Source organism: Vicugna pacos, chromosome 8 (assembly GCF_048564905.1).
Source record: "Vicugna pacos chromosome 8, VicPac4, whole genome shotgun sequence".
In the NCBI taxonomy this organism is placed as follows: Eukaryota; Metazoa; Chordata; class Mammalia; order Artiodactyla; family Camelidae; genus Vicugna; species Vicugna pacos.
The window spans coordinates 21877268-21893582 of NC_132994.1; the positions used below are offsets into that span (position 1 = coordinate 21877268).

At 35.8% G+C, this 16315-nt stretch overlaps 1 long non-coding RNA gene across 1 annotated transcript in view; it reads right to left on the reverse strand.

Annotated features, from left to right (window-relative positions):
* The window catches only part of LOC140697667 (uncharacterized), a 63411-nt gene extending 49878 nt beyond the window's left edge, over window positions 1–13533 (reverse strand). The window contains exon 1 of the long non-coding RNA XR_012074853.1: window positions 13517–13533. This is a non-coding gene — a long non-coding RNA (uncharacterized lncRNA). The remainder of the gene's footprint in view (window positions 1–13516) is intronic.
* Between the last annotated feature and the right edge of the window lie 2782 nt (window positions 13534–16315).

Sequence of the window (16315 nt, forward strand, 5' to 3'; positions counted from 1 at the left end):
TTCATGCCATCAGTCCTCTGTTGTGCATCTATGACCAGGGAGCTCTTCTTTCTTGAGTCTGGATTCAGTGCAAAACCCTCCACAAACAATTAACTCCAGGCACTATGACTAGTCACCAGAATTAGAACAAGTATGTAAACGTCTTTACATTCCTACCTTACAGCATCATATGTGAAAAATCTCACTCAACAAAGGTGAAAACCCTCCCACTTTACCTCTGGGCTATAGGATACTATCACTGGATGTGAACATGTCTCTAATTTGCTTATACAGTATACCATGGGAATCATTTACTGTACTTCCCTGATTTCAAAACATTTGTGTTTAGATTTTAACATTAGTGAAATTGAGGTACATACATACAACACGGCAGTGTTTGTTGCTTATGATTATGCTGCATCCTGTTTTAGTCTTAATTTGTTATAATTTCACATGAAATGCCTTACTAAGTTGATAATCATTTATATAGAGAATAATATCAAATTTGTGAATGTTTGATCCTTTTTAGGGTAATTTGTTGTGATATTTCACCAGAAGTATATATTTTGAAATATATAGTGTCAGATATTAACTCACAAGAAAATAAGCTTCATTGTAATTAACCAATCAGATTTCAGGAGCACCATGATGGTTAACAATTTTGTTTGCCTCTAACAGACAGTATAACTTAACAACTAAACCAAAGCAGAAATTGATGTGGCATACCACTATTAATGTAGGCCAAAAGCAGAGACATAATTTAACATATAACAAAATAATATCTCTATTACAAATGATAATCAATGATAAGAGGATATGTGACAAAAGTAGAACATATGAAGCAGGTTTTATGAAATAACAGGAGTAAGTAACTTCAGAAGAATATAACTTGCCTTTATATTTGCCTAAAACCTTTCTAGCAGAAGAGGTACCTATGTTTAGGGAATATATGGACCTTTTCTGCTTTTTTCAATAGTTGTATACAAATAAGTATATATACATACATATATATATATATCAATTTTCTGAATAAAATATGTATGTGTTTGGTAGTATTCTAAATGAAGACTATAAGCTATTTCTCTTTTTCATCTAATCATTGTTTTATTTGGAGTGATAGAAAATTTAAGTTTATTCTTTTCCTCAGAGAAGCTTACAATTAAATCAGACTGGAATATTTATAGAAAGGGAGAAATCCATATAGCTACAGTATATCCTCTAGCTACTAAGAATAAATTAGATAAAGTATTGTTTTTTAAATATAGGAAGTTCTGCAACCTAGATTAGATATTCTGTAAAATCTTCCTAACACAAAGCACCTAGAAACTCTAAATAAAGCATTACAAAATATTATGCAAGTGTATATTTGTACTCACGAAACAGAAAGAAAACTCCACAGGAACCAAACATAAAGTGTAATTGCACAGTGATAAATAGATTCTCAAGTCACAATGACCAAGGGGTGTTTGCTGATATCAGAAATTTAGAGCTTTGAGTTTCATGGCTGCTTGGGGTCAGGAAATAAGCCCTTCATTCCCATAATTTGAGGAATTGTGACAGAGGCTTCTGCATAAAGCCAGGACCCTTGAAAGTATACACCTTTAGGGAAAAAGAATATTGGATAAAATATCACTTGTGAGCAAAGGGAGATTTACTTTCTCTATCTGAGAAAGTTTCCTCTAAGACTTTATAACCCCAGGCTTGCTCTCACACAGATGCTAGCTAGCTTTTAATATATTCTATGTGAATGTTGGTCTTAGAGACCTCAAGAAAAACATTAATTTAAATTAAATTGATCCTGAATTGGTAGAGTTTCTGTACACTTGACAGAAAGAAACTCACATTCTTCCTGGAATGGATATGCCCTCAAAACAAGTCTTGGTATTCCCAAACATAAACTCAATCAAACTTGAATTCACAATCCAAAATTACAAAATACCTAAGAAAACAAGTCACAGTGAAGAAGTGGGGAAAATCAATTGAATAAAAGCAGATTCTCAATCCTCATGACTGCAGATATTTGAATTCCAGGACCTTGAATATAAAACTGTATGCTTAGTATGCTTAATAGGAAAAAATATGTACTTAAGTGAGCAAGAAAGCACATACCACTGGGAAAAACAGGCACATTTTCAAAGAACCAAACAGAAGCTTTAGAAATAAATATCAATATAGAAAAATTCAGTGGATCAGATAAACAGCTGTTTAGACTAAAGTTAAAGAGAATTTGTGATATGGAAACGACATCTGTGGAATCAACTAGAATACAACACAGAAAGACTAAGTAGTGAAATATTTGAAAATATATTAATAAACTAAAGGGATAAAATAAAATACAACAAAATCAAATAGGAATTAAAATAATTAAATAGAAAGAATAAAGGGGATATATTCTCAATGTTATAAAGCCTAAGATCTTTCAATACTAAGTGAAAGAAATGAATAATCAGTCAGGACATATGTAAACTAGAAGCAAGTAGAAAAAAGAAAATAAAATATTGTAACAAGACCTGTCTGGTAACACTATGGACCACCAAAAACAAAAAGAAGAGCTCAAAGCTTCCAAAAAGAAAGTAAGTTTCCTTCAAAGTCAATGAAAATTATTTTCAAGGTGTTAAGAGGAAATAATCATCCACCAACTACCTTTCATTTTCATTAGAGGATAAGTACTAAATATATATTATTTAAAAAAATGGTATTTTATCACTAACATATCATTAATAAAAGCTGTATTTTAACAAGAAAAGTAATTACAGAATGAATGTCTGAAAGTAAATAAGCAAATAAGTTAGAGCATCGAAACAAGAATCAACAATATGTAAAATAATGACAATATGTATTTTGTGATGTTACAACACCAATAAAACTACTATACTGGACAACAATGTAAAAATGAAGAAGATATTTAATCAAAGAGAAGGCCTTTCATGACTTTGGATCATTCAAAAGGAAGGTCTGGTAATTGATTTATCTTCATCATGATTAAAGTAAGATTTGTATATTAATATTTTTCAGGTATTTACCCTATAAAAATAGTGTGTATAATTCTACCCTGAGTGCAAAAAAAGTAACTAAAAATTCAGTTAATCCATAAAAAGGAAGAACAGTGAAATGTAAAAGAAGCAGAGAAAAAACAGGACAGATAGAAAGTATAAAACACTATAGTAGAAATGAATTCATACATAACATTGAGCTCAATAAATAGGAGGGTTTAAAAGAGACACACTTAAGATGAATGAATATATTATGGTTGAAAGTAAAATAAAAAAATTAGATCCAAAAGAAAAAAGAATTATTTCACCATATTATTATCATATAAATGTACTTTAAGGAAAAAAACACATTATTAATCACAAAGAGGATAGAAATATATAATGATAAAATGTGGGTTTAATAGAAAAACAAATATTACAACATTGATTCATGAAATAACATAACAAGTTAAGTATAGATAAAATGTTGGCATAGTTACAGCAAGAAATAGAAAACTTCACCATATGGAATTAAAATTCAACTCTATCAGGTAACTGACAGGTCAAGCAGAAAACAAATTTATAGGGCTATAAAAGATATAAATCACACTGTTCGTAAACTTGATTGTATATATATACAAACCCAAATCCAACAATTATCCTATTTGTAAGCACACATAGAGCATTTTTTAAATGATCATATATCCTAGATCTATTCTTTCCAATATGACAGCCATTAGCAACATATGGCTGTCAGAGACTACATTGAGCAATGACATGATTTTAGACAGTTCTACTGTACTACACTGCACTGAGAAAATTATAAAGATGTTTCTGCAGTGCTAACCATAAAAGAAGTTACTGCAAGCTCAAATGAACAAGTATCAACTTTGAAAAAGCACATGCCCTGTTATATCCAAGCCAATTAAAAAATTATAATATCTTTAGTGTAAAAGTTATTTCATGGGTTTCAAGTGAAACAGAAATAATAAATGAGAGAATTGGAAGATGGGCTGCATTATGAATAAAATCCAATAAACAAATGATCAAATTAAGTAAGCCACAAAGGATTAGAGGCAAATGGTAAAGGAATCATACCCACCAACTAGCATTCCTTAAAGAAGAAAAAGAGTGATTGCAATGTGTTGGACTTTGTAAAGTTCAAAAAAATGGAAGCCCATTCTATATTTTCTTGACAAAAATATATAGATTAGATCACTTTTCTAATTCTTTATCAGTATCATATGAAAGTACCCAGAAACAAACCTGTACTTACACATTCAACTGATCTTCAACAAGGATGCCAAGAATATGCAATGGGGAAAGATAGTGTCTTCAACAAATAATGTTAGAAAAACTAGATATTCATATGCAAAAGAATGAAACTGAACTCTTACTTAATATATGAAAACAACTCATAATGAAATAGAGACCTGAAACTATAAAAACCCCTGGAAGAAAACATAGGGGAAAAGCTTCATGACAATGGTTTTGGTGATAACTTCATGGATATGACTCCAAAATCACAAGCAACAAAAGCAAAGTTAGACAATTACATCAAACTAAAAAGCTTCTTCAAAGCAAAGTGAACAATCAATAGAAGAAAAAGCAACATATGGAACAGGAGAAAATATTTGCAAAATGTATGTTTGCAAAATATATAGGAACATCTTTGACCTGATAACAGATTAATTCTTGATTAATAAATGAGCTAAGGACTTAAATGGATATTTCTCCAAAGGAGACATAGAAATGGCCAGCAGGTATACACAAAGATGCTCAACTTTACTAGGCATCAGGGAAATACAAATCAAAACCACGAAGCTATCCCTCACACTGTTAGGATGGCCCTCATTTAAAGAAAGACAACAGGTGTTAGAATATGGAGAATTTTGAACTCTTGGACACTGTTGGTGTTAATGCAAAATGGTGTATCTGCTATGGAAAACAGTAGGGAGTTTCTTCAATAACTTAAAAATAGAACTACTATATAATCCAGCAATCCAACTCCTGGGTATACATTCAAAGAAACTAAAATCAAAACACTGAAGATATATTAGTATTCCCATATTCACTGCAGCACTATTTACAATAGCCAACATGTGGAAACAACCTAGATGTCCATCAACAGGTAAATGGATTTTTTAAATGTGGCATGTACATACAAAGAAATATTATTCAGCCTTAAAAAAGAAGGAGATCCCGCAGTTATATGACAACGACAACATGGATGAACTTGGGGACATTGTGCTAAGTGAAATAAGTCAGTTACAGAAGGACAAATACTGCATGATCTCACTTATCTGAGGTATCTAAAACAGTCAGATTCACAGATGCAAAGAATAAAAGGATAGTTACCAGGGGCCTGGGGGAGTGGGTAATGGGGAGCTGCTAATCAAGAGGTATAAAATTTCAGGCACGTAAGATGATTAAGTTCTACAGATCACTGTACAGAATTGTGCCTATAGATATTAATACTGTATTTACTCTTAAAAATCTGTTGGGAGGATAGGTCTCATATTAAGTATTTTATACAATAAAAAAATCTTAAAAATACTATAGATGAATCAAATACACACTGAACCCACTGGAGCCTAAACTAATGTTGATCTCAGCTCCATGGCTGGGCCACAAATTGTGTTCCTCTTTGTAGGCTGAATACACAGTTAGATGGTATCTCACCTAACTCTTCACCTTATAAACTCCTAACTTCCTCTTTCAGGCCTCAGGAAAAAATAAAATAAAACATAAAACTTCTCTGCACCCCTAGGTGCTAGAACAGGGCCTGCCAATAGCAGCACAGCTCAGAGAATAATGGTTGAATGTAGAAAGGGATAGATGAGTGGGGAGAAGACCTTTCAAATCTACTATGACTCCGTGTTCTACTTTCTGTTCCAACGTGTAAGAGGTTAGAGGTGGTAGAAGGTGAAAAAAATTTCTGTTCAGAACTAACCATACTTTCATTTCTCTCCCTGGGGGAATTCTCATTCCCTTTCCTCTCTGGATACCCAGAGTCCTGGAATGAGCCCTAGTGAACTAGAGAAAATTTAGCTGCATATAGAAGGCAACCATGTTTTTCAACAGAAATCTGCACTCTACTTTTAAACAAGAAAGATAGTTGCCTATTGAAAAATCTCCTTTGCCTGTTCACAGTAGAGAAGTTCTCAGTGGAAATTTGCTTCCTACCAGCATGTGACTCCTTTAATCACAAGTAAGAGAAATCCAACTGAAACAAGCTTGATCCAAAATGCAAATGTATTTACATATATTCAGGTCTTATGCATGGAGAACACGGGTGCAGTTGATTAACAGGGTTTCCAGTATCATTAGAGTTACCATTCCTTCTGCATCTCTGCTCCATCCCTTCTCTGTCTTGATATCCATAGCAAGATTACCAGGGGGAGAACTTGGCCAAGCTTCAGTGATGCGCCCAGAGCCAACTCTGGTGAATTGCCAATGCCTATGCTTACAATTATGGCCAAAAGAAAGGAAGCTCTCCTGCAACCATGTTGAATGGGAGAGTGAGTTTGCCTGGACATGGAAAAAGACAGAACACTGGGCAGACAAAAGCAATAGGTGCCTAATGTTCTGCTTGAATGAGTTGCCTGACTATTCTCCTAGGTGCACTGATACAGAAACAAACTGAGATTGAATAAAACAGTCCATAAACGCCTTGCACTGTTTCTTCACATTAAAAACAAGTAAAACAAGACATTTTGCAATATGGTTTGAAAAGTGTTTGGTTTTGACACATGTAGGAATACTTCATACATTATTCAAATATTCCACATGTCCACAGTTTCCCTAACTGCTTTCACCTGTTTCAGTATCTTCGCTTTTGACAGCTACTCAATGTCATAGAATCAGCTTGGTATTTGTATGGGGTTCCTAAAATCCATTCATCTGGCATCGGTATGAAAAGCCCCAACCTTCAGTGTTTTACCTGATCTACCAAAATTCCTGCTTCAAATTTGCATAAAGCTATAAGAAAAGGAGATGGAACTGTGTAACTGCTATGAAGCCTATTGTTACAACCACTAGGTTCATATCAAGAGCCCTGGAGCATAAGTAATGAAATAAAACAGATAATATGAAAAAATAATAAATTCAAGAAATAAAGTATGGATGGGCCAGAACAATACTAAGGACAATCTGCACAAGTGCTTTTAACATCATGACTCTAGGATGCAAACAATCTCGATTGTCTGAAAGATATGTTTCCCTGTAATGATGAAGCAACACTCAGTAAATGCTTGTTTACTCACTCCATATGTTTTGTTTGAGTAGAGTACATCAACATTTAAAGAACACTGCTTTCCAGATACATTATGCGAGGCAATGCTTGCATCATAGAAGCATGTCCTTAGTGACCTGGGGATATTTATTCACTTCAAAAATAAACTTACCACAGCAAGGAATAGGTCCCAAATTATTCAATAACAAGGAAATTATCACCACTAAATTTTTAATCAATATATATCCTTTGCTTATTCCTCATTCTAATGCTGTCAATATTCAGAGGGAAAAGAGCAACACAAAACAAACTGCAGGACCTGCAGTTTCAGGAGGATATTTGCCATTTGAAGACACTGCATTGCTCATAGTAGATTGGTATGTTTCCCTCTAGTGGTTAAAAGGCATTTGACTCCATCAGCTAAGTCACCTTTTGAGAAACAAAGCAGGAATCAAGAACAAGGTAGCATTTAGCAAGGCAAAAATTAACATGGGTCTTCAATTAAATGATTTGCAAGTAGAATCAAGTCTGGTTATTATGGAGAAACTAATTCATAGTTTAAATACCTGATCAATTTCCATGGGATGAATAAGGACAGAGAATATTTTAAACTTGGGCTGATGAGAGATGCTGATGATTGAGTAAGGAAATGAAAATCAGAAGGGGAAACAATTAAAATACTTAGTAAAACCAATTCATTTTAATGTGGCACGAGATTAGTAATGAAGCAAGATTAGCAATTTTTGATAACACGTTGCATTATTTATTAAAAAATCCTTTATTAAAATAATTTCATTTTTGAAAAATCGGAATTTGTGTACTGGCTTCATTCCAATGATGACTGACTGCATTTCTCTTGTGACCTTGTAGCCTTAGGGCGGGCAGTGTTATACTTCACAAGGAGGAAAAGCAGTGACACTAATCACAGCAATCATTTGCCGAAATACATCAGCAGGCCTAAGGTATTCCACTAGACAAGGCCAAGTAGTAGTTTGTGACACTGGTTGCATTCAACTCTTTAAAATGCAAGACAATTACACAAAAGATTCTCTCTCCCTTCTTCTAAATACTATGAGCATGTTAGGATATTGACAATCAACTCAACAGCAAAATGCCACACCAGCTCCAAATATGCACACTAGGGTTTCCTGAGCAATCAAACTTGCTGAAATTAAGGGTCAAGAGATCAGCACTGTAACTTTAGGCAACCCAGGGGAAAACAAAAATCTTCCACCTTTGTTGTATTCTGTGAACTGGCCATGATCACAGAATGTGAAAAACAGCTATCAGATCACAGGATCATTTCTGCGCCAGAAAGCACCTGCAGTTATTATGTACAAAGGAGGCTCACAATGCCAGGCTTTCAGAAGCACATAAAGCAAGCTGGCCTCCCAATTTCTCATAGGGAAATAAGTGCAAGATATAGAGCAAAGAAAATGCCCAGGATACAGACACACACGCACAAATCCTTCCCAAGTCAACTATTCAGAGTTTGGTTTACACTATGAATTATCGAAGGAGCATGAAAAAGAAGAGCTAAAAAATAAGCTGGAAATTATCAGCTCATCACCTATAAAGAAGCTATAGATCCCAAGGAAGGCTGAGCAAAAAGAAACAATGATTCTACAACTCCCCTTTGTGTTTAACAGGTTAGAAACAACGCAGCCAATAAATTTATCTTGCCTATCCAGGACAAATAAACAGATGGAAACAAAACTGCAATTAATTATTGCGCATTTACTTCATATACTTATTCATTGTCCTCAATGAGCTATCAAAAATATGTGTATAAATGGTTCTAGACGTCTAGAAAATGTAATCAAAAAGACAGATACACAAATATGTTCTTTTAATTTATATTTTGTTTCTCCTTAGTAGCAACTACACAAAGCTACAGGATACTAAGCAGAGATTTCTTGGGTTCTTTTTAGAAAACTTGGAGAAGGTTATCAGTTGTGAAATCCAAACTATGAAAAGTCAAAATACACCTCTTTTTCCATATTGTGGTCAGCTAAAATAGATGAGTCATAAAACATGTTAATTACTGAGTCATGTCAGAACAAAGGAATGTATAAAATCTTGATTAAATCTTGTGCAAAAGATAATGTATAGAAACACTTCAACCAATAACAGAGGTCCTTAACAAGCTGAAGCTATTTTGATCCTATTTTGATTTCTTTCTTGTTTTCTATCAAGTTTAGGGAAATGTATAAAATCTGAAACTTTTTTTGACCTCTTTAGCAAAGATGAGGCTACAGGACGGGGGAAATTCATGTAATGCATCCTGGTATCTATTTAATAAACTATTTCAGTGATTTGAAATATATTTGGCCTTCCTAGTTGACATGACATTAAAAATGAAGCTTGTGTTTTTGCACACAAGATGCTTAATTTAGTCACTGCAATTGCATAGAATTTCATAGGTATATATAAACAGAAGCCATCAGTGTGCATGTCATAATTGTCCTGGGAGAAATCCTGTACTATATTTGAAAAATAGAGCTTTAATCTAGGAGGTCTCACTTTTGATCGTAATATTGAGCCAAGCCAGATCTGGAGCTTAAGTTTCTTGACATAGTCCTGTTTAAATGGAAAAAAAAAAAAAAAAAAGGAGAGCTTGGTAGAATGCTGTCTCACTGAAAGATGGAAGATGGGTGATGAGAAGGGAGGAATCTGTGGGAAGGGGAGCATACAGATGAAAGAAATAAAAGACCAGCAAATGAGAAATGGAAAATGGATGGCAGACTCAAAGCACTTCTAGAATATCCTTCATGAAAAGAAAAGACCAATTGTCAAGAACACATATTAGAACTGTATCATGTGTTTTTCTCCCACAGTATACTAATTTCATTTTTTGAAGGATGTGGAAGGACTTTCTCTCTCTTCGCCTCCTATAAATTATTCTATACTGAGTGCTGCCTCATGGATAAACAAAGGCACACAAAGAAGCTGGGGCATTTAGCATTTCCCGGGATGTACACAGGACGCCTAAATAGAGGTAATGAGTGCCCTGGCTGAGAGCCAGGATGACAAGCTCCAGCCACAAAGCAACGAGTCAAGTGCAAGATAACCATGCAGACAAATGCAGAGACCAAACAATTACTTTTGCTAAACAGAAATGTTTATGCCACACTAACCAGTGAGCTTCTTTTCCCCCTGCTAGGCGGCTATTTCCTCGGCAATTCCCTGAGCGGGGGCTTTGAAATACCGTCTACTAGTGAATGGAAAAATGAGACTGAAGGCTTTAAGCGCTTTTATAGGAAGCCAAAAAGAGGGCAGAAGAGCCCTCCTCCATCCTCTAATGGTAGCAAGATACTGCTTTTTGCCCCGTCTTTTTTTTTTTTGTTGAAATTGGAAGGACCCTAATGGATGAAAAGGATTTTTCAGGATGTCAAATGTACCTCTAAAACTTCTCCCAGCACTGATGTGCTGATTAATTCTTAACAAGCACCAATAAAGAACATGATGATTATTAAAGTTAGGAAGCGTTTATTCAATTATCTCTATGATTTCTAATGGAACTTAGTTTGTGGAGTATTGTACTATTTAATAGGAGATCCATTTAAAAATATCCAATCATCTCATCAATATGCTTTTTCTTTCATACATTCTAAAGCACTCTCTCCCTCTCTTCTTTCTCCCCTCCTCTTCCTCCTTCTCCTCCTCCTTTCTGTCTGTCTCTCTGTATCCCTCCCTCCCTCCTGTTTCTCTTTGTATCCTTCCCCCTCTCCCTCTCCTTCCCCTTCTCTAGTAGAGCAGCACAGGCAGAGAAGTGAAACACCATCCCAGCTAAGTAGGTGACACAACAGTGAACCAAACACCAGAGACAACAGATGGGCATGCACATGCTTTATTTACACGTTCATCATCAAAACTGGAGAATTCAATAAATTGGAAAAAATGCCTTTGAAAGTTTATAAAGAAAATATATTCCTCACGGTTTACAGGATTATCTGTAATATATATATATATATATTATCTTGGAATATCTAGACTAGGTGCCCATGTTAATTACACTGTCTAACTGACAATGCATACCTCAACTATTCTAAATATAATTTAGAGAAATTCATTTATACAGGGTTTTACTAGTGAATTCAGTTCCTTCTAACAGAAGTTTGGAGAGCTTTGTGACTTTTACCTACAAACCCAATACAGTGTCATAATATTTTACTATGACTCTGAGAAGACAGCTCTAATTGACAGAGAGCAGTTCCTAGAAGATCTAATTGGACCATAGATCAATCTTCTGGCCGAAAGAGAACAGGACCCGGAGAATGCCTGAAAACAAGATGCCTGTTTCCAAGTAAAAGGATCAATACTACATCTTACCTCCTCCCACCCCATCTTCTTTCTGCACCACTGCAGAAAGATATAACTTCCTAATGATTTTCCTGGCAGCAGGATTCTCATGGCTTGAGTATAAGGTGTGCTAGGACAGGCTACATTTAGAGCAAAGAGGATTTTCCAGGCTGTGAAGAGATCAGACTGGTGTTACCTACGGGGCAGAACTGACATTATTAGCTCAGTGTGTAAAGAAAGGTGGCACTTCAATTCAAGAAACAACAAAACGGAAATTCCAGCCTCTTTCAAGATTCTGCATGGGCAGTTAAACATTCCAGAAAGGTCAAGAATGCTAAACCCTAAAGTCTCCTCTATCCGTGCAAGAAAAGGAAGCATTACGTGCCATAAGAGAAGTCAACAGGCGAGGGGGACCACAGTCCCCATGGAGTTCTCAGTTTCACTACACAATTTACATTTCTAATATTGGATTATACATGCTATCTATTTTCTGTGGATTAAATCTCTTAGTATAACTTTCTGGTAGAACTATATGTCCTATAGTTCACACATTTCCCAGAGTGCTGCAAAGCAGCAAGAGTTGAATACGCCACCCAGCAACAGTCCTGAAAACTAATTACCTGGGGGAATGCATGAGAGATGGCATAGATTACTGTGCCTCAGTAATAAAGTGATGCAATGGTCTCCACAAAGCATACGTAAAATTCACCTCTAGCTGCTGTGCGCTGATTTATGCACATGTTTTAGAAGATCCATGCAAACCTTACCTGGCTCAATTCTTCTCTCTTTACAAAGCCTTCCCTTACAACAGAGCTGAACATCATATTTTTCCTCAGGACTTATTTTGCAGGCCACTTGTTTAGAACCTAGGATTTATGCAGCTACTGGTAGTTATCTTGTTACATGTGTCGGTATCAGACATTCACAACTGCCTTTTCATTATCATGAAAATTCCACTATTTGCCTATTGCTGCATGACAAATTACCCTCAAACTTAGCAGCTTAAAACAAAGTTTATTGTTTCACCCAGTTTTTGAGAGTCAGGCATCTGGCAGTGGCTTAACTGGGAGCCTACCTCAGTGTGTCTCCTGGAGGTTCAACAGAGCTGCCCGTCAGGGCTCTGGCCATCTGAAGTTATTACCTGTGCTGGTTTAATTCCTCACTAGTTGGAGGCCTCAATTCCTTACCATGTGTACCTCTACACAGGACAGCTCATGATAAAAGGAGCGTCACCATGAGCAAGCTGCTGAAAGAGAGAGGGGGAATATAGCCAAGAGGGAAGCCATGTTCTTTTCATAACCCAGTCTCATGAAAGACAGGATCTACCACATTCTCTTATTCACACAGACCAGGTGGGAAGAGATTACACAACCCTGTGAACACGGGAGACAGGGATCATTGGAAGCCACCTTAGCAATCTGCTACCACAAAAATTCTCCTTTGTTTCCTTTCCCAACTCCTCCTTTCAGAGATTATAGCATAAGGCTTTGCTTGGAATAATGAATCAATAAATATTTGTCATATTTATTATCCACCATATCCTCAACATGTATTATTTAATTACCCTTTTATTCTTCACCAGGTGTCAGTGCATTTAAACACACTGACAATATATAACATACTAATGATATTCTCAATTCATTTATTAACAATTACAGTAACAGACTAGGACTAAAATGATACAGGTGCATTTTTACCATGAATAAAGACATATGACTTTTAGATAAACTATTCAGTCACATTTTGTCTTTATTTCTCAATATTTATTAATACAAAAAATATTTACTGCCCATTCACTATCTGCCAGGGACATGAAACTACAATACATTTTGACTAACATTATGGTAACAAAAGTGAAGAGCCATGTGGATTCATGAATCAGAGAATACTTTATAACATTTAGCAAAATTGAAAAGTATAAAATATAGGATAAGAAACAATTCTATAAATACACTATTAAATATACTATCATTCCAAGAAAAAATAAATCATGTTTCTGCAAGCTTGTGGTAGTGTTGATTGTACTCACATTCATGATAGCTGGATATGAAACTGGATCTCCTAGTAGAAAGAAACATAGATATAAGTTCCTACATATACTATGACAAAAAAGGGAGCAAAATGAGCAAATAATATCACGTAGAAGCTGTAGTAGCACACACTGTTCATAATCCTCCAACTAGTCACCTCATTTCCTTTCTTAAGAGATCTCAATACTGTTCAGATTTCTACCTTTCCCCACGCAATTCCGAGCCTTAATAAGTTTTATTTGAGTGATTAGATCAAATCATCATTTTTTGTTTTGTTTTGTTTAGCCTGAAATTTTCATGGATATAGTGGCCACGTTAGCCTTAGGAAACATTTGTAATTAAGTGAAATATGTGCTACCCTTACCCTCTGTAGTGGGTTAAACAAAGGTCTCCAAAAGGCCTATGTTCTATGTTTTATGTTCTAATCCCTGGGACCTGTAAACGTGACATTATTTGGAAAAAGACTCTGTAGATGTCCTAATTAAGTTAAAGCTGTTGAGACGAGAGCACCCTGGATTATTGGACCCAAAATCCAATAAGAGTGTCCTTACATGACACACAAAGGAGAGACACACAGAGAAAAAGAAGACGTGGTACGCAGATGGAGGCAGAGATTGAAGTTATAAAGTCATGAAAACTAAGAAACTCCTGGAGCTACTAGAAGCTGGAATAAGCAAGAAAAGATTCTCTCCTAGAACCTTCAGGAGAGATCACAGAGCTGCTGAAGGCGGAACACAAATCTGCTAGTTTCAGGCTTCTGGCCTCCAGAACAGTGAGAGAACAGATTTCTGTTGTTTTAAGCCAAGCTGTCTGTGGTATTAGAGCAGCCCTAGGAAATGAACACATCCTCCAACCAAATACTGTCCCAACACTAATCTACATGATTTTTTGCAGTAGGCTCAGCCTGTCCCAAAGCCCACATCAGTAAATGCCAACACCTGCACTAACCCGTCCCATGCCAACACCTGCACCACTCGGGGTGCTCTTCTCCAACAGGGCTGCGCCAACTCTTTGGCAAGCCAAGTCAAGCAACTGGTTAATGGATACAACTATATCAATTGATTCATTTCTGTGCTACCTTTTCCAGATGACATCATTATAAACGGGACCTTTCTAACAGTTATTTTCACTGTCTTAACAGACTCTTAGAGCAGGTCAGTGTTTAGTAAACTCAGCTCTCACGGCTTTGCAGAAGATGAATGAGAGAAAATGTTTTGGTAATGAAAACATGTTGTCTGTAAGGAAGTTGTGACAAGAGTACAGAAGGAGAAAAACACAGTAGATGCTGATCAGAAGCTTGCAAAGTAGTGTTTCCCAGAGTGTGGTTCAAAAAACAACAGTTCTAGAAAACGTTCTCCAGGAAACATGTTATCTGTTCACATAAGCTAAAATGTAATACTCTGCTTTGGAGGCAAACATATATAATCATTTCAAAACGTTATGTTGTTTAAAATTCAGAGGAAAAGCAGACTCAGCAATCATCCCAGCACATCTACTGGTTACTAGTTTGGGGTTACTGTATCAAAGTAGAACTTTGGAGTAATAAAGACAAACTTGTTTCTAATCCACTACTTACTAGCTAACAAATGGTCAGCAAATTACTTAGAAGTTTCATTTTTTTCATATGTAAAATAGGGAAATGATATTTGCTAAGTTATCCTGTGTTCATTTGTTATAAATCAAACACCTATGCGTCTTAAATGAGATGTGTCCTATAGCCCTAAGTTCTCAATAAATGAATACTATTTTGTTATTTTTGTGGTTATTATGGTGGTAAATACCACCATATGGTAGCCAACATCCCCACTGCCACCCATTACACCCAAGGAAATTCAATTAGCTGATAGACTGAAGTTTCTAAATAAAAAATAATAGATCCCAGCAGGGATGGCAAAATAGAGGACTACTGGTTCAGCAGGGGAAAACTCCTCAGAAAAACTGAAGGGATTTATTAACACATCTAGAGAAAACATCAATCTATCAAGTAGGGCATTGGACAGCCTGGAAAGCCTCAAAAAAGAGTGAGAGGAAGATAAAGTTTGGCACTGATGTCCAAACATTCCCAAATATTCTGACGCTTGAGGCAAAGTCAGCCAGATTGTTGAAATGGCTGAGTCGTCATACCCTTGAAATGTCCTAAAATGACTTAAAATGTCTTGCCTTTTTGACAAAATGGTCCTTAGTTGTAGATGTTTGTATCAAGCTACTAACCTATCTTATCCTAGAGCCATTAAATAACTGGATTTATCTAACTTCCTGTACTGAGTTGAATGGTGGCCCCCAAATTTGTATTGCCTGTGAACGTGATCATATGTGAAAATAGGGTTCTTGCTGATGTAATCAAGTTAAAACGAGATCATACTGGATTAGGTTGGGTTCTATCCCTAATATCACTGATTTCCTTATAAGAAAAGGGAAATTTTGACCCAGAAACAAACAGAAAGAACTCCACGTAACAACTGGGCAAACGTCAGGGATGCATCTACAAACCAAGGAGTATCAAGAATTGCCAAACACTAGAAGCTAAGAGGAGGCAAGGAAGAATCTTCCCCTAGAGCCTACAGAGAGGGTGGCCCTGCCTATACCTTTATTTCAAGTTTCTAGACTCCAGAACTGTGAAAGAATACACTGTTTTAAGCCACTAAATTGGACAGCAGCCCTAACAAAGTAATACACTAGTCTTCTTTGTTAGGACACTGTGTTCACCAAGCAGTTCTCTGGACAAGTGTCCCAAGTAGGTAGACATATATATGGAAACATTAATACTTCAGTATATGTAAGTTTTCTAATTCCTGTCT